Source organism: Cygnus olor, chromosome 12, assembly GCF_009769625.2.
Source record: "Cygnus olor isolate bCygOlo1 chromosome 12, bCygOlo1.pri.v2, whole genome shotgun sequence".
Taxonomy (NCBI): domain Eukaryota; kingdom Metazoa; phylum Chordata; class Aves; order Anseriformes; family Anatidae; genus Cygnus; species Cygnus olor.
In genome coordinates, this window is record NC_049180.1 from 5889946 (window position 1) to 5911473 (window position 21528).

Here is a 21528-nt window from a genome sequence, read left to right on the forward strand (position 1 = left end):
CCCACAAAGATGCTTGGTACCCAGCTCCATGGTTGGAATATAAGTGCTACTGTTATTTATTTGCAGGGAAGGAAATAACACAGTGGCTCTATTTGCTACTCCTAAATTTATTTTCTCTTCTTTTGTGCAGTGTAAAAATGTTAGTCATCTCCAATGGCCCTTGGAAATAAGCTTTCCAAATATATTCTCATACTCTATACAGATGCACTGATGACATTCCAGCAGTTCAGCAAGGGAAAATCTGAAATAGTGGCACTAAATGACAAGGAAAAAATCACTGGGGAGAAAACTCTCCATAAAAATCTGAGGATGATTATGGAGCATATGGAAATATTGCCAGTGCTGGACAGCATACTCGTTGAGCCCTCATTTCTCAGACATCATTGATTAAAGGTGGATGGAAAAGTGCCATACAAAACAGCAGACTCACAGGCTTCAGCTTCTGTTTCCATCTGCTCTTTGAGCTGCAAGTTCAAACCTGCATGACAAAATTGGGATTTTTAATCTTATGCTTAGGACTCAAGCAAAAAGAGCTGGACTGAGAAAGGTCTGGATTGCTGCTGTTAACATAGAATACTTGTGAAACAATGGCACTTTCATTAGGAGTTTGCATTCAGAAATGGGAAGCAAGCTGTGGCAGTCAAGTTTGAAAATATGGACTGATACGACTGTGAGTTTCCATTTCCTCGTTAAGTTTTTTGAAAAGCCATAATACTTGCTTTCCTAAGAAGCATGTGTCCTGGACTTGGATTTATCAGCCCTTTTAAAAGCAATGGACGTGTATGCTTGCTGAGATCCATCAATTCTGAGGGCATGTATAAGCTGTATAAACATTTCCATGTGGTTTTGGGGTCTCCCTCAGTGATGTCCTATGTCCATCCTGTCCACGCTCATTTATTCTGACAGGCAGAGAGTCCTCTGTGACTGATGACACTGCAAAAGTAAGTGATTGACCCTTCCCCGGTGTATATATGTGCAGAGATTATCCATCTGCACAGAAAAGGGAGAGGGAAACTGCACATAGACTTCAGGGGGCTGCTGGAAGGAGCTAGTGCTCTGACAATTCATGATATCACTTGTTCAGCCAAAGAGCTCAAAGAAGTAAGAAGCAGAGATATGGTACTATATGCCAATATAACACCTCTGCTTCTCCAGCCACATGTAGATCATCCCTGGGATAACAGCAATAGCTGAAGTGGATGTATATATAAATATATATGTATATATTTGTCAGTATATTTATATATAGACTTTTGTGGGTATTTTTTTGTTTGTTTGTTTGTTTGTTTTAGGAAAGAAAAAGTAGTGATTAAGGTAAGTAAGCTGAAGCAGACTGAGTGTCTACTTCATTCAAAAATAATCCGAAATACGTTTTTCTTCTTCCTTCTCCTCATTTTTCCAGCCATATGGATTTGCCAGTTCACTGCATCAACGCATGTTTATAACACAGCATTTCTTCAGCAGCTGTCACTATCTCATAATGCCATAGTACATCTTGTGTGCTGAGTTCCAGGCCACGATACGATAGAAAACAGCTTACGCTTAAAAAAAAAAAAAAAAAAAAACCAACAACAAAAAAACCCACCTCTCTTGACATCCATTTGGAGACTGGTTGTGGACTTCAGAGAAGGCAGAGAGAAATGCTAGCAGCCCTCCCAAATGTGTCCACTGTTCCAGCTGTGTGTCAAGCCTGCTAATTCACCAGTGGTGCTTGATGTTTAGCAACATACAGTTTAGGGTACGTTTGACAGAGAAGTGCTGTTTTTCTCCCATTGCTAACCTGAAGCATGCAAGTTGGCTACTGGGTGTAGTGTGGGGTGCTGACTTGCTAATGGGTGTTTACAGTCTAGGAAAAAGCTGGATGAAAATAGGACATAGGTACACCCCAAACAAAAGTTGTGTGTGAGATTTGGATATTTCATTGAATTGGATCACAGTTGTCCTCAGTCTGGCCTTAATGATGTACTCACTGCAGGATCACAGCTGAGATATGCAAACATTGATTAGTGTGTGATCTTGTTCCTAGGCCAAAAGACAAAGGATCTGTAAGAATTGACCTAAAATGATATTGTCTGAAAGGGGTAGAGAAGTATTGAGGCTATCGGCTGTTGTTCCCATCATCTTCCTTGCCTGGAAGCCCTGAGACAGGGCCAAGAGGTAGGGAAAATGCTCTATAGGCTCTATAGACTCTCTTGTCACATTGTCATTTGCTGCATACCCATTTTGGGCCAAAATGTAGGATTTGTTGTGTGCGTGACTGCAGCTCATCTCATTGTGTGAGAACATGCGTGGGTGTTGGGTCACAGGGAAAAAAAGAACATCTTGCCCTTTTTCTCATGTAATCAGAAAGTGCTTGAATTTGGTCACGTTGGGGCTACCCCAACTGAAGGCTTGGCCACCTAGACTGTATTTAATGCAGATATTCAGGTTGTGGTACTTTTTCAGAAATTCAGTAGGTGTGACTTTCAGCTCACGCTTATCCTTTGACCGTCACAAGAGCAGGAAGAAAGTGGTTGATTTTTTTTCTTTCCTTTTTTTTTTTTTCCCCTCTAATGAATATTATGACATGATAGCTTGAATTATCAACATGTCTTATAACATGTTGCAGATGGTGGTTTAATGATGTAACATCCCTTCATAGAAAAGAAAACACATACCTGGTAGTTAGCTTGAACTTGATCAGATAGCAGCAGATCACAAATTGGTGTTGCTATTTCCTCTCACGTGATCCTGTTTGATGATATTTTACAAAAAGAAACCAGGAAACATTTCTTCTTATAGCAGTCATTAGCAGAGAAAGAGCAATTGTACAGTACTAAGATTATCCAGCAGCAAAAAGAACATCCTAATCCCAGACATGAGAGACAGGATGTCCATTAGGAATGGTAGCCACTGATCAATAGTCTAATTTAGCATAGAAAGGTTTTATTGCTTTGGGAGCTGGAAGAAGAGAGGGAGGTATTGCAATGTCTTTAGTTCCAGTCCTGCCTCTGCTGCTGATTCACCCCAAAGAAACACTGGCTGACTCCACTGCTTTTCCACAGCCGTAGGATCAAGCAATAATTTTAAAATAGCAGAGCATTATGTATTTTGAATGTGCATTTGATTATGTATGGGGCAGCACAAAGGAAGAAAATCCATTTCGGATGACATCAAGAGTAAGCTGACATTTGTCTACAGCTCATTTATGATAAATTCAGCAAATTTCTGGGCCCTCAGCAAAGAAAATAATAACCAAAAATTATTTTCAGAAATTTGTTGCCTTTTTCAATTTTTGAAATTAAAAAAAAAAAAAAGATAAAATTCTAAAACAAAACTTTGAAAACTTCGTTTGCTAGAAATATGCAAATATCACCGACAGGGTATTAATGTTTTCAGAACACCTCTGTTCCCCTGTCCCCTCCTGTGCTTCTCAGAAAGGAGATTTTAACCGTGAGCTGGTGAAGCGCATCACCTTCAGTGGAACTCAGCTGCCAGAGGTTTTTCTAACCAGATGAAGGGGTAAAAGTTGCTTTTATTGCACAAATTGGATAATTAAGAGAAAGCATTACCAGTAAAAACTGTATGTGCCGGAATTTATATCAGGGTCAAGTAGCCACATGGGTACGGAACGGTTCTCATCCTTGTTCTGCCTCCTCTGAGGAATTGCTCCTGGTGTAAAACCCAGGGAGGGCAAGTCTAGCATAATGCAGGAAGAGTGATAAAATTGTGGGAGCAGAGTCTAATAGATTTTCAAGGAGACTGAGTAGGAGCCAGTGAAGGTAGCAGTGAGGCATAGAAAGCAAAAGTACACCAGGCCTTATTTAATTATCTTTTTCACAGTGCATTAATCATCACAAAAACAGGATTATGCCTATTTTTACATCAGGGTTGGAGGGTAATACAAATGTCATTTTGTGCACTGTCTGTCATTAGCAACTGTTAAATTAAAGGTTTGAAGAGCAAAATAATGAAGGGAGGCTGCTCCCTTGACCTATTTTTCACCAACTTCTTCCCCTTTGACCTCTGAATCTGAATTTCCCTTATCAAATCATCGTCTGATTTCCTATGACTGTTCTTGCTTTCCCCAGCCCCCACAGCCGTTCTGGTGTTTGTTGTTCCCATGACCTCGCTCTTCAGCTGTCTTATTTTATGTGCTGGTTTGACAGTCAGTCATTTTTTTCTTCCTAAAGCATCCATAACTCCTTGCTCTCTGGTAATCTCTCTCCTTCTCCAGTTGCTCTTCCAGAAGCACTGCTGGTGTCCCCAGTGACCTCAGGCTCCTTTGCCATCTGCTCAAACACTTGCCCACTAGTTATCATGTCCCAAGCCTCCATCCTGGCCTTATCCCTACTTTATACCTTCTCCACATTAAGGAGATGTAGGTTTCAGGTGTACCTAACATGCCTATTGTCTTGCTCCTTGTTTCTTTCTGCGTTCCTGTTTTCCTCTTTGAATTCCTTGCTCTGCCTCTGCCATCTCCGTCATTGTTCCTGGTTCCTCCTTTTTGCCTCCACCCTTGAAATAATTTAAATAACTCCACTTTTTGCTATGGTCTCAATCCAGATGTGACCATAATCTGGTGTTTCAAAAAGAGGCACACACAAAAGTTTGGTTAGTTATATGCTTAGAGTAAGGTTTAATGATGTGGGATCCTTTCTCACCCCCACAAGGGCAATAAATGAGTCATGAAGTTAAATATACTATGCTTGCATAGTTATTCATCCTACACTTGGGGAAGTATAGGTTCTGTACTGAATTTGTATGTGGCAGTTGTCTCAGTGATGGCTCAGGTTGACTGCTGCAGAAAACCATGTACTTTTTAATGTTCTTAAAAGACTCACCTTGCATTTCACCAGCAATTCCCTTTGAATGCATGGGAGAATTTCTAGGTCTGAATTTATGGGAGGGGGCTTAAAAAAAAATTTAAAAATGAAGAAGTGCACATTGTCTTCTTGGGTGGAATTTATCCTAATCTTTTCAACTCTTTTTAGTCATGTTTCAGTATAAGCCCTGACATACAGCTCAACTTTTCCCTACATACACCTTTGATTGCTCTGTATTCTCTCTGGTTTGGACATACAGGGGTGTGATTATAGCCAAGTTAGGCAAAATTTCAGTTGGTGTATAAGATGCTGTGTTTTTCAGGGGGATGAAATAGTGGAACATAAATCTGAAATCCAGACTATGATATTTCCAGTGATTTAGGGATATGGAATGAATCAGATCAGTCACAGCTCTGATTTTGGTGGAATGTGCAGGAATATATCTTCTCACCCTAGCTGTGATCAGACTTTATTGCCCATACCTCCACCTGAGCTGTGGACAATCGACTGCATCTGTTTCTACTTTACTAATTTGATCTACCTAGGGAAACTACTCTTGCAGGAACTTTAAAGACGAAAAATAACACCAATTATATTCTCTAATACAACTGATCTCTAAGCACCCATGTGTAGGTCTCTGATTCTGTACAGTCCTACTGCTGACCCAGTAAGAAGGGATTTTATAATGATCTGAAAGCCTTCTTTCCAAGGACTGTGCATAAACACACTGCAAAAGCATGTGTGTAGGCAAATACACCCAAACTGTCGGTTAGAATAAATAAGATTAAATATATGAAGCTCCAAAAATTTACCCATTTGTGCAACAATGGGCGAATAAACATAGCAAAACCTCTTTTGGGTTTTTGTCTTTCCTGTTCTTGTGCACTAGCCTGTGTAACATTGGTTGCACTTGGAACTGAAGTCAAATCTGCTTTTCTGCTACTGCACCCACACCAAAGGTATTGGGAAGTAGCTGAAATATTTCACAGAAAACAACAGTTGTGTTCATGTGTTTTCTTTTAATACAGTATAAAAGAGATGACATTTTAAAATTAACCAAAACCAGTTACTTTTTCATGCCATTGAAAAGTCCCCTCTTGAACTCACTGGCATGTTAGCATATCCCCAGACAGGGATAGTTAGATGGATTTGTATTATACTAATAAATCTTATAATTCAAGATTTTAACAAGGACAGAAACATTACAGTTTTATTCAGGAAGCTGGTATCTGGTTAGGTTCTGAAGAAATACCTCTATGAGTAGGTTACTCTGTCAGCTCGGTGCAGCAGGTATTTTTCACCTTGCTCCAGAGAAGGTGGGAGGATATAGTAACTGATGAAGACAGGATACCAGACAAGATGGAGCATTGGCTTGATTCCATATGATAATTTCAGCTTAATTGTTTTGCCTTTAGGCTGCTGTATCTGATTAGACTAGTCTCTAGCTGATCCAAGGTTAAGAGAATGCAAAACCACTGTAGGGTTGTGCTAAACACAATGCAGCCAGACCAAATAATCTGGGTCAGTTATACATGCAGATCTACAGATATAGGCACACATGCAGTTTTGCATAGGAACATAACATACAGTAGCTCCAAATTTAGGAGGGGAATTAGCAATTTGCTGAGATAAAAGTTGTGGCCTCTACAGTAGGCTGTGTAATCATATAAATAAATATAAAAGTCCATTTTCGAGCAGCGTTCTTTTAATACTAATTGGATGCAAAAATCTTATCACATTAGTAACCTTCATACCTTTATAATAAGTCTTTTATTGTATTAGCCAGCTTGGTTTTCACTAATATGATACAAAAGACTTGCTAATATATTAGGAAAGTCACTAACACTATTAATTTACTAGATAAATTACTTCTCTATCTTGAAACTTTAAATGAAATGGAATTCACTAATCCTAATTGGTTTGCCTTCTACCAGAATTATTTCCCATTAGTTCAGCATGTTTTCTTTTTTCATACTTGAACAGAAGAGATTTCTTAAACTCAAAGCCTTGGGGTACAGTATATGGGTTTATTAATTATCAGGTATTCATTCAAGGGGGTTAATTAAGCAATAACTTTCCATTGACTGGAATATACAAAGGAATAAAAGGCTTGACTTGTCCTGCTGATTAAAGCACTGAGGCCATTGTGTCATCATTTTGTTCCACTTGGTTGTGGAGGAATAAAGATTTTTCCACTATTTCATATAATTGGCTGAGAGCTCAGAGACCCCATTCCTTGTGTACAGGAACTTTGTTGTTTTGTTGATTTTTGCCCTTTTTTTCACCCCGTCTCTGCATGGCAGCGAGCGCTGTGACCTTTCCTCGTGGCTATGGACCTCGGTGCTGTGACCACGTTTTGCCACCTGGACTTGAGAATTGCAATGCAGCAAAGAGAGCTGAATGCATGGGGAAACAAGGAGCTGGTGCTGAACGCAAGCAGCCTGCTGAGTAAGCAGGATATGTTGCTGTAAGCACATGACACCGATGCTGAGGAATCGGTACTTGGCTGCGTATTGGCTTCCAGGCAGAGTTTATGGTGTTGGCTTTGACGTTTGGGCCTAATTCAAACCTCTTTGGAATCAGTGGAAAGACTTGCCATGTACTTCAATTGATTTTGGACTGGGCCCAGAAATCTCTGAATAGCTTGTCTATGTGAGAGACACCCTCTCTTCTCAGGGGATATTGCCTCATCTTTTGAGAGGAGCGGCTTGTCAGCTAGAACATCTTTTCTGTGAAAGGGAGTGCGCTGCTCTCAAGTGAGGACTTGAGCCTCTCGCGAGGGCTACTCCACTCTGTGGCTCGTCCTGCAGAGACTTGACTCTGCTGGCTTTTAGGGCATACCTCTGAGAAGTGGATCCTCTGAGGGCATGAATTAATATATTAGAATAGGTGGAAGAGAAAGGGGGTTTTCCTAGAGTTTTCTAGGTCCAACTGAACTCCGTTTCCTCTAACAGCCTCCCCGGGGCCGTGGCAATCTGTTTTAATTAGAGCAGCCTCCGAGTATCTCTCGATTATGCTGAGGAATGGGGCTTCGTGGAGAATTTAGCTGACCCAAGCTGTAGGAGCGCGAAGGCCGTCATTGCGCAGGCCTCCCACGTACCCTCATTTGCACTCTGTAAGTCTTCAGCCCGAGCCAGCTCTCTGCTGTCCAGGCTCTGGAATCCGTTTATAAAAGAAGCTTGTGGTTGTGTCTGTTTGTTGGTAAACGCATATTATACGCGAGCTGGAGCTGGCTGGCTGGCTGAAACTGCAGCTCGCAATCAGCCGTGCATCACTGAGTCAGCGCATCCCGAAGCCTTAGCACATCTCTGCCCAGGGGAAGCGGGGCTCGGTCCACACCACACCCAGGAAGGTGGGGCCTCCGGGTACCAGCGCAGGAGCCCACTCATCCCAGCCAGAGGAGGAGAAGGAGGTGGAGCTGCAAGCCGAAAAAGTGTGTGATATTAGAGCGAGTGCTGAGTTTATTCTCCCAACAAGCGTTAGCATGCTTTTCTCATTTGATTGTTTTGGTGATTGTGGTAAAGTGCAGATGTTATGCAATGGCAGGACTGGTAACACTGGCCACTGCCAACTATAGTGCCAGGAATCATTTATAAGCTTCCCAGCAATGAGCTCTGTCAGCACATGCTTCACCTCCTGTAACCATTGCAGGCACCACCAGTGAGCCAAGCCATGTAGTGGGTAAGATGTCCCCTCCATTGGGGAGGACCACACCAGTCCTCTGGAAGAAAGTCTCCTTGCCCCCTTGAATTCTCCTTGTTTTGGCCACCCCATCCTCTTTCAACTCGTGCAAACTAGCTCTGCAGCTCAGCCAGAGAAGCTGAAGTGCCAGCATCACCTAACCAAGTGGGACGTTTTGGTAAAATGAAAAGATTTCAAAATCTCAACAAGAAAGGCTGTAAGATTGCCTTGAGTGTTTGAAATAATGTATGTATGCATATATCCAGGTATACCTGTATAACTACACGAGCCAAGTGACTTGCTTTGGCTTGCTTATCATTCTAAGACATAAAACAGGTAATCTAGCTTTATTTGACACCTATGATAATCATCCAAGAAAATGAGAGGCTGTGTAATGGAGGTCTATAAACAGGTCTTGCAGGTCATTCACACAAGTTGGCTGTGTGCGACAGGGCTCTATGGAAACCTGGCTGTAAACACGGACTTGGATCAAGCGCTTCTCCACTGACAGAAAAGACAAAAACTAAAGCTGTGCAAAACTGAGTAAGTCTCAGAAAATGATTCACCCTGTTAATTAATTTTCCATTTTGGTTCATGGAATGCCCTTAGGTGGCTGCAGTGGGCTCGGATTTCTTTCTGGGCAGAGTTCACCTATGCACAAGGACTGGGAAGCACTCCTCTCCCACCCTCCATACTCCGAGGAACCATGGCAGAATCCTTTAAGGAAATATTTTCCTTTACCCAAATCATTCTGAATCATCCTAATTTCTTAAGGCACAGTCACATGTGGCTCAGAGGCTAATTTAATTGCCACCACAGCGGGATGCTGGGAAGCCTGTCCTCTTGCCTTGTTAAGCAATGTCCCATTCAGTTCTCATCGAAATGTCCCCAACTGCAAATTTCTCTCATGACAGCCACCAGTAAAAGCAGCTGCATGTGTGAGCAGTCCTTTTGCAGAGGGTGCAGTGTTCTTTGGGTTCGTTTCAGAGTCGTCTTTGTGCTAGAGCTCTTCATTTACTGTTTGAATCAAGAATTCTTAAAATAAGGCAGAGCCGGTGAGCAGAATCTGGCAAGCATTCCCTGAACGTGCAGAATTCAAACGCCTTTGCTCTGCCATCTCGTACCAGTACAGCCGGAGCAAACTCATGCTGCAACGTGAACGCGCACACACTGGTTTTATGTAAAGTTTGTGTGGTCATTGAAGTTCAGTAAAAACAGTTTGCTTGCTTGCTTTTGAGTAATAACAAATGGAGAGCTTTGCTCCAGCCGTTTCATTCCATGATTTACAATTACATCCTTAGGCACAGTTTTCCCACTGAAATGCTTTACTCTGATCAGGAGACAGAATGAAAAGAGTGGAAAGAGTCCCCATGTCATGCCCCGGGCCATCCTAGGGAGGGGATAGGCAATTCTGTGTCTTATCTCTCCCAGCTCTCCCCCTACAATATGCTTGGAGAAATGACTAAGCTGGGGAGAGGAGCTGGAGCAATATGAAGTAGGTGTGTAGGAGGTTGCCAGTGGGGTTGTTCCAGCTTCTGCTGGGAGTCACCTTGACCCAGCATTACAAAGGAAATGTGAAACTAAATTTCTTCTTTCCATTCCTGCCCTGCAAACTGCATAGCATAAAATGTATCACTTTCTTATTTTCAAATAGCATTTCTGTATGCATTATTAATGTAACTAAAACCCAAAACTTCAATTTATCATTCCCTGGACACTCACACTTGGAAACATGTGTTATATCATTGTCTGTTTAGTGATGGTGTTAAGTTCTAGCTGGAAAAGAGACGCATGGTGTTGGGAACTGTATCTTTCCCAAAGGGAACACCAAAGTCTTACTTTTTTTCAGGACGACAGAGTGCAAGCGTCTCCCCAAGCTCTGGTTGTAGGGGAACAGCAGGGTAATGAGAGGCCATGGTCCATTTTACTCTATCCCACCAGGCGGGAGCTAGAATTTGTCTGCCTCTGCCATTGTGCCTTCATTAATCAGTGATTTGACTGTTTTCCCCCTTCCAGTGTTTCCCTGATAAACATCAGTTTAAAACCCAAACCTGTAGCCCACTAATAAATCATGGTTATTTTGGTCTATCAAGCTTTCATCTGGCTCAGCCTTAACTTTCCCCTGCCCTGAGGAAGACTTATATTAGGGTACTCCATAAGGTGCCAGAAACAGAAGAAGGTTTATGTAGCTGGGGGTTTTTAGCAAAACCACCAGAAACCCTAAAGCGCCCAAGAAAAGTTGCCAGCGGAAGAATGTGTTCTCCTAGTCGGATTGGCAGAAAAAAATACAGACACCTCTAAAAAGCCCAGTGGGGATGGCAGTTTGGGCCCAGTGAGACTGTAAAGTGGTTTCCATCAGAGCGATATGAAGTCGATAAAGGTATTTCCTCCGATTTTAAAGGATCAGGAGTCACGGCTGCTTTGGGGTGTGGATGGAGATGGGAGCTTCTTGGATCTTTGTTTCCTCTTTGCCAGGTGGGAAAATAGCTCATTGTGGAAGGCTGAAGGATGAGAGCCGGCTGGTGTTAGCACGCACACCTTCTGGAGGCCTATGCCTTCAGGCAGGAATTAGACAAGATAGTTGAGTTGAGGCTGCAAGAATTGCTCCTGAAACACCCTGGTGGAGCGTAAGATTTCCTTGCTAATGAGTAGCACCTGCACTCTGCTGTGCCTGGGAGAAGGTGGCTGCTTAACTCTGGGTACTGTCAGCGAAGGCCAGGATTTTGACTCCTGTAATTAGCAGCTAACGTCAGGACTTTGGTGTGCCAGGCAGCAAAGGGGTCCCTTCTCTAAACATCTGCCCCCAGAGCCCCACTAGGAGGAAAAAAATATGAGCAGAGGGGATTAAAGTGACAGCCCCCATGATCTGGCATATGTCACTGCCTCCAAGGCTGATTTAACTGGGCAGCAGGTACAGGAGACAAATATTCACCAGAGGAGCTGGAGAAAATGGAGGCGAGGCAGAATGAGATAAAACCTATTAGAGAGAGTGTTTTACAGTGCAATTCCTTCAGGGGCTGGGAAGGAAGGAGAAAGCTCACCATAAATGGAAAATGGCTTGAACTGTAATTAATTCACCTTGTCCCAGCTTTTTACCACATTTCTACTGTATTTCCATGCAAGAGAAAAAAATGCACCGAAACTCACGTTTGGTATTTTTTAAGTTCATGACAGTAGTATTAGGTAGTATATTTGCTGTATGTATGAAAGTGCTTCAGATGGTCTTGGACTTAAACTCCATATGAAATAATCAACCCTGACTGAAAGGGCATTTATTGGGAAGGCAGTATGAGAACAGATGCTGCTGCTGGTTGAACTGCCTGACTCCTGCAAATTAACAACGTAAAGGAGAGGTTTTCTTGGAAATCTGTAGGCAAGAGCCTAAGCTCCACTGCTTGCCCTTAGCCACATGGGTGTCCGAAATGGTGAAGGCAACTCCCCTTCCAAAGCTTCTGGTCACACAAAGGCAATCTGCGATGAGACAGTCAGCTCAGATTCTCTTTGGCTCATACCTTAACAAAAAGAGGCTGGGAAATCAGGCTCTGTTCAACATTTCTAGCACAAGCTGTAGTAGATTCCAACTTTCCTGTGTGGGTTCTGCAGGTAAACGTAAGCCTGTACCACATGTATTTTGCCTCTCGCAGTGGTGTCAAGGACTTAAGAAACACCGTAAGGTTTGATAGGTCTGGAGCCAGAATTCACATAATGACTTTTGCTATTTAGAACTAAAGCAGATAAAAATGACAGGATTCCAGTGAAGGTCTTGGCTGTCCCCAGGTTCAAGGATGCTTGGATCAGCGGCGGGAGTCCGATAGGAAATCAAGGCTAAAGTTTGTACTTCCCCCTTTGTTATTGTTGAATATACAGAAAAAAATATATATATATATGCAAAGAAACAAAGTATATATACTTCTGCAGCCTAAGAGCTGGTTGCAATACTGCATGCTTTTATGTAGAACTCAATAAAATGCATTTGCAAACATAATTACAGATCCAGCAGTGTTCTCTAATAATGGATTATATAAAGCATGTTATGAAATGCATTCATATCAGGTTCTTGGCAAATTATACTACCTACTCTAACCAAGTGTTATAAAACCAATTATTGGTATATAGGAATTACAGACACAATGTATGCACCCCTTAAATAAAATACATTTTCGGATGGTTGTAAAATGTACTGTAGAGGGTGGTGGAGTTACTTGGAGAATGCTGGAGGCAGCAGTGCTGGAGAGGAAGGCATTTTGGGGGAAAATATGCTGATAAATGGCTCTTCAATGCACAGCAGTCGACAGTTGGCTCAAGGCCTATAGGTTGATCCAGTTGTCCTTATGTGCCACGGTGTTTTGTCCTGTTTTGTCATGCTGTAAATTCCCACCAAACTATGTAGGACTTCACTCAGCTAGGTAACAAATGAAAAAAATTAAGATCGTAGTCCAGAATTCACATCAAGCGTTTATGATGTTGCTTCACTTTGCTGGATTCCCACCTGAAGGCTTTATCCAAAACCCTTTCAGCTGAGTGGAAATTTACTATTGAATTGGACAATCTCTGGATAAAGTCTTGGTTTAATTTTGTCAGATTATTTCTTTAGGGCAGAAGGGATGTTATTCTGAGTTATTAGGTTATGAATGTTGCTGTGTCATGAGGAAAACAAATGGATTTCTTGTTCTACTTCCTCATCACAAACAACAACCTCTAGTAAAAGATAAGCAGAACCAGTACAGATAAAAAGGAAGCCCCTTTCCTTTTCTCACTGCAGTGAACCTTTACCCAAACTCTCTTTTTTTGCATGGTTCCTGTTGTTGTTCATATATTTCCTATTTCTGCCTAGGTCTGGAAGCATAGTCACAACCACACATGTTCATGTCATCTTGTTTGTTTCTTCAGAAAAATCTTCTCCAGCCCAGGTTTTCTGTAACTGTATGTTTGAGTGGTTTGTGAAAGTAGGCAGAGCACAAACCATGGTTACTGCTTCTAGGAACTACACACTCACCTTAAGCACGCAGTTGCAGAAACTTGTCCCTCAAATATATCAGATAAAACTTGTTAGAGAATAAAGTACACTTGATTGCATGCCCAAAGCCCAGCTCTACAGATCGAGGGACCTGACTGCAATTGAGTGAGTTGCCCTTTCAAGCTGTTTTCCTGCATATTTTTCTTATGAAAGCTAAGTAGGAGAGTATGGTGTATAGCCACTCTTATGCAGACATGAGATTGAGACACATGCTTAAACACAGAAACTTAGATTTATTTCCTTAAGAGCAGCTACACTGATAATTTGCAAGTACATCTTTCCTCCAAGGACCGCAAAGCACTTTGCAAATGTTGTTGGAGGCTCACAATGTTCTTGCACTTGGGTAAACTTGATCTTAGAGAGGTTAAGTGATTTACTCAAGGTTGCCCAGTAAATCAGAGGTAGAGGTAGGAAGTGAAACAGGATCATGACTGCAAATGATATCCTTTAACCTTCGGAGGTGCTACTGTGTGTAAATAAAGGCCTGACCTTGCTAGCCTTACTCATGTGAGCAGTCTCTGAATTAATGGAACGACTTGCATGAGAAAAGGGCTGCAATGTCGGCCTCTTTAGCCCTTTCTTCCTGAAGCATTTAATATTTCCCAAGAGGTGCTGTTGGCTTCACCTCATACCAAAGTGTCTTATAGCAACAACGACAACAGTAACAGAAATCTGTTTCATGTTTTCCCCCTAGTACGCTAAAGTCAAGATCCAACGCAAGAGCCCTCTGTCTGCGTAGGTGCTAAACCACTGGGACCTGGAGACACTTGTCATTTCTTGGAAGTGGGCTCTGACTTCTGTGCTTTTCTCCTTCACAGGGAAAGGAGAGATTTTGTGTCACGATATGGACCTAGAGATTCCTCAGCTGGTAAAAAAAAAAAAAAAATGTGGTCCATATTTCTTCTCAGCAACAACTCGGCTCTCCCCCAACTTCAGCAATCACAGAGACTAATATGTAAGAAAGACCATATTAAAAATATGATGTAAAAATATGTCTTTAATAAAGGGAAAGGAGAATTCCAAAACTCTTTCTTGTTTCTCTGCAGAAAAAGGGTTCCTAGCTACAAGCCACTTTTTGCCTATTTAAATGTGTGTGCTTCTTATTCCCCTTTACGGGGTTTCAAATGAATGAAGAGGTAGATGAGAGAACGACACTGGGAGTAAATTAGGTGAGTTATATAAATGCAAAATAACGAGCAGATTTCAATGTTAACACACGTGGCAGAGATTTCTCCTGCAAGAAATAAATGAGGGAACCTACAGCATCTGAAGAGAAATCAGCTGAGTGAACTCCACCGCCTGCTCCAGCGTGCAGATATGTGAAACTGCCACATACAGTGAAAGTGGAAGCAACTACTGAAACCTGCAAAAGCAACAATTCCCTGAAGCTTGAACTTCTTCGATAAAGGGAAAGAGATCATTAACTGCGAGCGGGGATAGCTTGCGGAGGAGGAAAAAAAAACACCCTTTAACTCTGGAGTTTTTAAAAGTGCCCTTGTTTGTTTTCTTGGCAGGGGAATGGAGCATTTGGCACCCATCCTTGGAAGGTGGCCCGGCTGTAAAAATGCTGGGGTTGGCCCTTTCCATGCTGTTGCTAAGCCGATGGCCCAATAGCTGGCTGGGGCCCTCCAAACCCCACCCCGCGCTCCGGCCGGATCCAGGCTGTATTAAAAGGCTCTCTTCTCCCACTTGCTAGTAATATATATATATATATATATATATATATATATATATATATATATTTAAGCCAAAGAAGTGCCGAGTTTATGCAAGCAAAACTGACCCAGCTGATGCCAAGAGGAGCTGGAGAGCAGCAGCCCGTGCCCCACGCCTGCTCCGCAGAGCCCCGCGGGGATGGGGCTGCGGTGCCCGGCTCCTGTCTGACTCGTTCTGCTCCCCTCCTGCTCCCTGCCTGCACAGCCGCAAGGTATAGGGCAGAACTGAAGGCTTTTTTTTTTTTTTCTTCCCCCCACTCCCTTTTTCTTTTTTAATAACTTTATCAACTCTGAACCCCGGGATGATTTGTGCGTTTCACTCTCCCTGTTTACTCTCGGTTAGAATTTGGATACTTTCCATTTCTCAGTTAAAAAACTCTTTTTTTTCCCCCTTTTTTCTTTTCTTTTTTTTTTTTTTTTTTTTTTCCCTTGGTTGTTAGTGGTTTTGCATGAAAGGGCATTGTTAACTCTTTCACAGTCCGTTTGGAAACGGCTCTGTTGGCTCAGCTGTTACAGGCGTTTCTGGAAGAGCAAAATAAAGTGCTGGGTTTCAAAAACGTAGGCTGAAAAGAAGAGCAGTGATGGAAAAGATTTAAATTGAAACTGCTACCATAGGAAAAGCAGAGCTAGGAGAGCAGAGCGCCTATTATTTATTTACAAGAGCCCTGCCAGTGTTGTACTAGACGAGGCCTCTCTGAACTGATGCTTGGTAGATGCCCTGTGAGGGCGGCTGTGTGGGGTGTCCCGTGTCAATGGGCACCTCTCCCTGTCTCAGTGCGTGCAAGGAGCATTGCTTTTGTATGCACAAAGGGGAACACATGCTTTTTTGCTGCCTAACTATAAACGAAGCCAAAGGTGCACCTTTCTGCTGAGGGTGGCTAAAGTGTGGTGCCTGTGAGGGACCAGGAGGTCCCTGACAGCGGGGACTCACAAAACATGTGGGAAGAGCCGGGGAAATTTTCACTGGGAGTCGTGAAAAGCGGAGGATTAATTTTCCCTTTTGTCCATAGAGATAAGAGGCTGGGAAGTTGGCATCTGTCATTTAAAGCCTTTTTCCTCTTCATCAACAGTTGCAGCTGCAGAAAGTGGGTCCATCCCGGCTGCTGCAGGAGGCTGAGCTGCGCGCATGTGTGCGCTCGCACTGCCGGGAAGAGCTCGCCCAGCTGAAGTCCTTGAGCTTTGAGTGAATGCTAGAAACTGAGATGACTTAAATATTTGGCAGCAGCTAGGATAAGTTATCTTTTTTCTTTTAAAAAATAACATGTTATGCAATCAGGTTTTATTATATTTATGGGTATTTATTCTTTCTGTAGATGATAAAATAATCTTGGTGAAACCAATAGGAATGTAAATTTAAAATTTCAGGCTATTGGTGAATTAAATGACACAACATTTCTTGTAAAAGTTCTAAAAGCACATAAAAAAAAAAAACTATATTTGCACATCCTGTGGTAATTAGCACATGAATATTTTCCATTTTTAGTCTTTGAAAAAATACTTTTAGAGTGGTTGAAACAAGTACATATTTTTCCAGCATCCTCCACTGCCTTTTCGTATGATTGCTGCTCTTAAATACTTGTATGCACCTTGGTATGCATGTTTGTTGTGCCTGTTAGTTCAGTTTTGTAGAACAAATGGAGAAAACTAAAATATGGATTTTTAACCACTACAACATTCCCTGCAGACAGGGCTTTTTGTACTGCCATAGAAATGCAGCAGCTCAGAGGAAGAACACAGCATGTAATTCTACATACATCACAGCCCTTTTTTATTGCTCTTACCACATCAGCTGAATGGAGAATTATGAAAACTATGTCCCTGATTCTGTAAAGATTTTAAAAAGAGGCTTAACTTTGGACATGCAGGTAACTTCAAAGGGAATTAAGTGAAAATATAAGATGTGAGTGGTTCATGACAGGCAGATGCATTAGAGAGAATGATCTACACAAAACTTGATCCAGAAGCTCAGGAATTACATTAATTGACCTTTGTGAGCTAAACAAAAGCTCACTGAAAATTATGTTCAGAAGCTAAACTGAAGTAATTTTAAAAAATAAAACCCAGTGAAATGAATATTCATATTATGGAGTGTCCTCTGACTTGTCTATAGGCAAGGGGACTGGCACTGTGGAAGGTTGTGGGAGTATTGTCACTGATTTTACTGAGGACAGAATTTTGCCCAAAACACTTACTCTTCTCCTGGCTTTGAGTTTTTTTTATTAACTCTGACATTGTTTCCTACATCTATGCTGTCACATTGCATGGGGTGCAAAACCATTCTAAAATTAACAACGGACTTGAGCTGCAGAGCACGGCTCATTGATCAAACCTCTGAATCCATCTCGACAAAGTTTGATTAGATGTTTGATTCAAGCCTACTGTATAGACACATCTCTTTGTACATTCACAATTTTGTTGGCACACCTGTTGTGGCCTGGTTGGGAAATTTTGTGCATGTAGCAAATCCTGGTCTAATGGGGCAAACTAAGCATCGATTTTGTTTCACCATGTCGGAGCAAGCTATGTCAACTACTGCACATCACTTTGTGATCATGCTAAAGCCGCTCCGACAAAGAGCCACCTCAGCAAGCTGTCATTTTAATGTTTTATCCATTTTCTTTTTGTGTATGTGTGCTCCACATTTCAGTGAAGCCTCATCCCTCCTGCCCACCGCCATAGGCTACAAGTCTGTTGCAAAACTCAAGTCTCGAATGTGTCACATATAATGAAAGAGAAAAATTCCACCCAAAATATTCTGATTGCTGGTGCTCATGCTGAAATCCCCTCCTGGTCAGGAAGAGGGAAGGACAAGCGAGACGCTGGTTGTGACACCTGCATGGGGGCATTGCTAGACCTTTTGCAGCCGAGAGAATTTCCCTCACACCAGCACACCACCCCCGTGTACTCGCTGCAGTGGGAATCCTTACATGCCTCCCTCCTGCAGCCAGACGCAGGATGCCTGTGTCCATTTATCTCCTCAAACTAAACTGAGCAGCTATATTGCAATACTGCAAATTAGAGGCCTTCTATATCATAATTTTAAAGCACTTTAGCTTGTTTTATCATTTAGCTCTTTATTCATCTAACTAGTTAGGATTTTTAAGATCTAATCTAGTTCCCATTAAGACACAGAGGAGAATTCCTCTCACTGTGAAGTGTTGTATCTTGGGAAGTCAAAATCTTTGGTATCTGCCTGAGACATTTATATTTTACAGACTTTAACAACTCAGCCTATAGATTTTTCTTCATCAGTGGGGAAGTTTTATTCTTATCCCCATTTTACAGGATGAAATCTCTTATTCAGTCAAGTATGTGAGCATGTGCCAGTTTCAACAGAGCTGGTGGAATCTTTCCAGGATAGACTAGGTTTGCCAAAAGTGCAATCTGAAGTGGAAAACTATTCACAAATTCAGGTTGAATGTAACAAAGAGTTTTGTCAGAAATAAAACTGGGGGAATTTCTTTTCTCGGGAAAGTTTAAATGTTTCATATCAGTATTTTCAAAATAAACTATGTCATTCTGACCTTTTTAAAGCCAGTTACATTTCAAAATTAACCTTTTTTTTGTTCATGACTTTTGCAAGTAACACAATAAAGGGAATATTAGAGTTCTTGCTATAGGAGCAAATTGTCACTGCTTTAAATTTATTTTTGACATTTTGAAATGGAGTGTTTTTTTCACCTAGAGCTGTTTGTTGTTTAATTTTTGCTTTAAAAATGCAAACAAAATGCAAACTTCCATTCTAGATCAATCAAAGCAAGCTGAATTGACCCAAAATGAAACTCTAGGGAGATTTTATGCTTGTTGCACTAAAACATTAGGTGTTTTGGGGTCAACCCCACCTGATTAATTTTTTTTTTCCAGTTTGCCATTCAGCCACCAGACCGAAGGGAACACGTTCATACAGCTCCAACTCGAACAGCTTAACAGCCCTATTGTTCTCGGTTGACTTCTGTGAAGCTACCGGTGCTGGAGTCAACCACGTGCCTTGGAGTCTCACTGAACCAGCGCCTAAACAAACAAGAGAAAGTCAAATGGGGAGACGGGCACAGCCCAGCTCCCAGCCCTGGCTTCCTGGCTCAAGACCCTTTTTCTCCTCCAGGTTTGCCCTGCTGAGCTCTCTACAACACATCAGGCTTATGGGGAAAGGGTGTGGGCTGAAAGGGGAATGATTTTGTTTGCAGCATTTGGCTTCGACACACTCGGAGTAGTGTGTAAGGTGAGTGGCAAAGGAAAGGGGTGGTACGTCAAACATGCCTGGGTGAATCTGGAACTGAGATCTGGGTGAAAACTTTCAGCAGTTCTTATGTTAGGCAAAAAAGTGCTTCTCCCTCTTATGAACATAATGTCCTGTAAGTAAAGGCCCAGGTCACTTCAGGTACTTATCAAGAGCTTGCTCATCTTCTCTTATCTCAGAATGGCTTGTCTTTACAATACAAAATGATAAAGTGAGTTGGAATAATTTTACAAGAATGACAGTCTGTTAAGGCAAAAAAAAAAAAAAAAAGATACACATTTAAACACATACCTCTAAATAGCATAATTAGGTTTTGAAGTTTCAAACAGTGTGCTTTAAAAAACAGATCCCAACCAGCCAAAATAGAAGGAAACATGATCCAAAGGATGCTTACTACACACCAAAATATTTTCCACCAAACTAAGTTTTATTAACTTCTCACTGCCATGTGATATGTATCTGCAGCTCATTCATACTGCCTTAATTTGTTGCTGCGTGTGACAAGTTGTAGTCAGATGTAGCCTGACACACCGTGGGATGTGGAGTACACATATAGCATGCTAAGACAGTTAAAAACCAAAGACAAACAGCTCCAAAGAGAGAGGTGAGCAGCATGATCCAGCCTGTGTCCATGAGAGGGAGAGTATTTGAAATGGCACACCTTCTACTTCCAAGTAAATAAATGCTGATTGCGTGCTATAGCTGGGAATTAACAAGATAATTCAATCCAGTGTTCCCACAGATGTCTTTGTTTCTTTTCTTCCCTGTGTACTAGTTAATGCTCTTTGTAATGGCATTTTTATATATTTTTTTTTTTCTTTCTGTCAATGTATAGTGAAAACCAGGGTGTCCGGACATGTAAAACCCGTAGAAATGAGAAGGATGGAACAGCTTGCGGTCTGCTGGAGAAAGAGGCGAACCCAGAGGCTGCTGTGGTAACATGATGCTCCACGAATGAAGATCTTCTGGTCCCTGTGATGTTGGCAACAGCACCAGCAATTCAAACCAAGGCAGTAGGCAGCTTGTGGGGGTGAGGCAGTGAAGGTGTGTTAAGAGTTAGTAGCTCCCACCCTGCAGAGCTAGCTTTGTTTTTGACCAGCTTTGGGTTCCCCTTCTAAAGACGTGAAATATTTCTGGGCTACAACTATAGGAGTTTCATTGTCCAGGATTTGTCTGGTGGCAGGATGATCCCTTCATTGTCTGCAGGTTCAGGGAGAAGCTCCTGCCCTGGTAAAGCAATGCTAGCTGCATTCAAATTACTAAAAAGTTTGGCAGGAAACAGGTGACATTTTGTCTTTTAGTGAATGAAGACATTAGTAATTATGACAATGAGCTAACATTGAAAGGATCATTATAAAACCACACAACAAAATACATCTTTGCTCCTTATGTCTCAAGTATAGGGTTCATTAAACATGCAGCGTAGCCAGCTGGTCAAAAGAGGTGATTCTTCCCCTGTATTTAGTGCTGGTGTGGCCTCACCTTGAATATTGTGTGCGGTTCTGGGCTCCACAATATAAAAAGGATGTTAAGGTCTGTGAATGCATCCAGAGCAGGACAACAAAGCTGCTAAAAGGACTGGAAGGCATGTCCTGTGGGGAGAGGCTGAGGACACGTGGGTTGTCTAGTCTGGAGAAGAGGAGGCTGAGAGACAGCCTTGCTGCTCTCTGCAACTCCCTGAGGAGGGGAGGTGCAGAGGGAGGCCCTGCTCTCCATCGGCCTCTGCTCCCTGGTCACTAAGGGCAGGATGTGCAGGAACGGCACAAAGCTCTGCCAGGGGAGGTTCAGGCTGGGCATTAGGAAAAAAAAATATGTACTGTGAGGGTGGTCAAACACTGGAACAGGTTTGCTAGTGAGGTTGTTGGTGCCTCCTACCTGTCGGTGTTCAGGAGGCATTTGGGTAATGCCCTCAGTAACATGCTGTAAGCTTTGGTTAGCCCTGAGGTGGTCAGGCAGTTGGACTCAAAGAACTTTGTAGGTCCCTTCCAACAGAACTATTCTATTCTATTCTATTCTATTCTGTTCTGTTCTGTTCTGTTCATATGCTCATCTATGTCTCTGGGGTACTGGGAT

At 42.1% G+C, this 21528-nt stretch overlaps 1 long non-coding RNA gene across 5 annotated transcripts in view; it reads left to right on the forward strand.

Moving 5' to 3' along the window:
- The window catches only part of LOC121076660, a 49155-nt gene that overhangs the window by 20133 nt on the left and 7494 nt on the right, over positions 1–21528 (forward strand). For 3 of the 5 annotated variants that reach the window (XR_005823652.1, XR_005823648.1, XR_005823650.1), the window contains exons 5-8: positions 15251–15430; positions 16289–17083; positions 19083–19320; positions 20291–20499. This is a non-coding gene — a long non-coding RNA (uncharacterized LOC121076660). Of the gene's footprint in view, positions 1–14588; positions 14673–15250; positions 15431–16288; positions 17084–19082; positions 19438–20290; positions 20500–21528 lie in introns of those variants that run through there. The other 2 variants (XR_005823653.1, XR_005823649.1) reach the window with 2 other exon arrangements.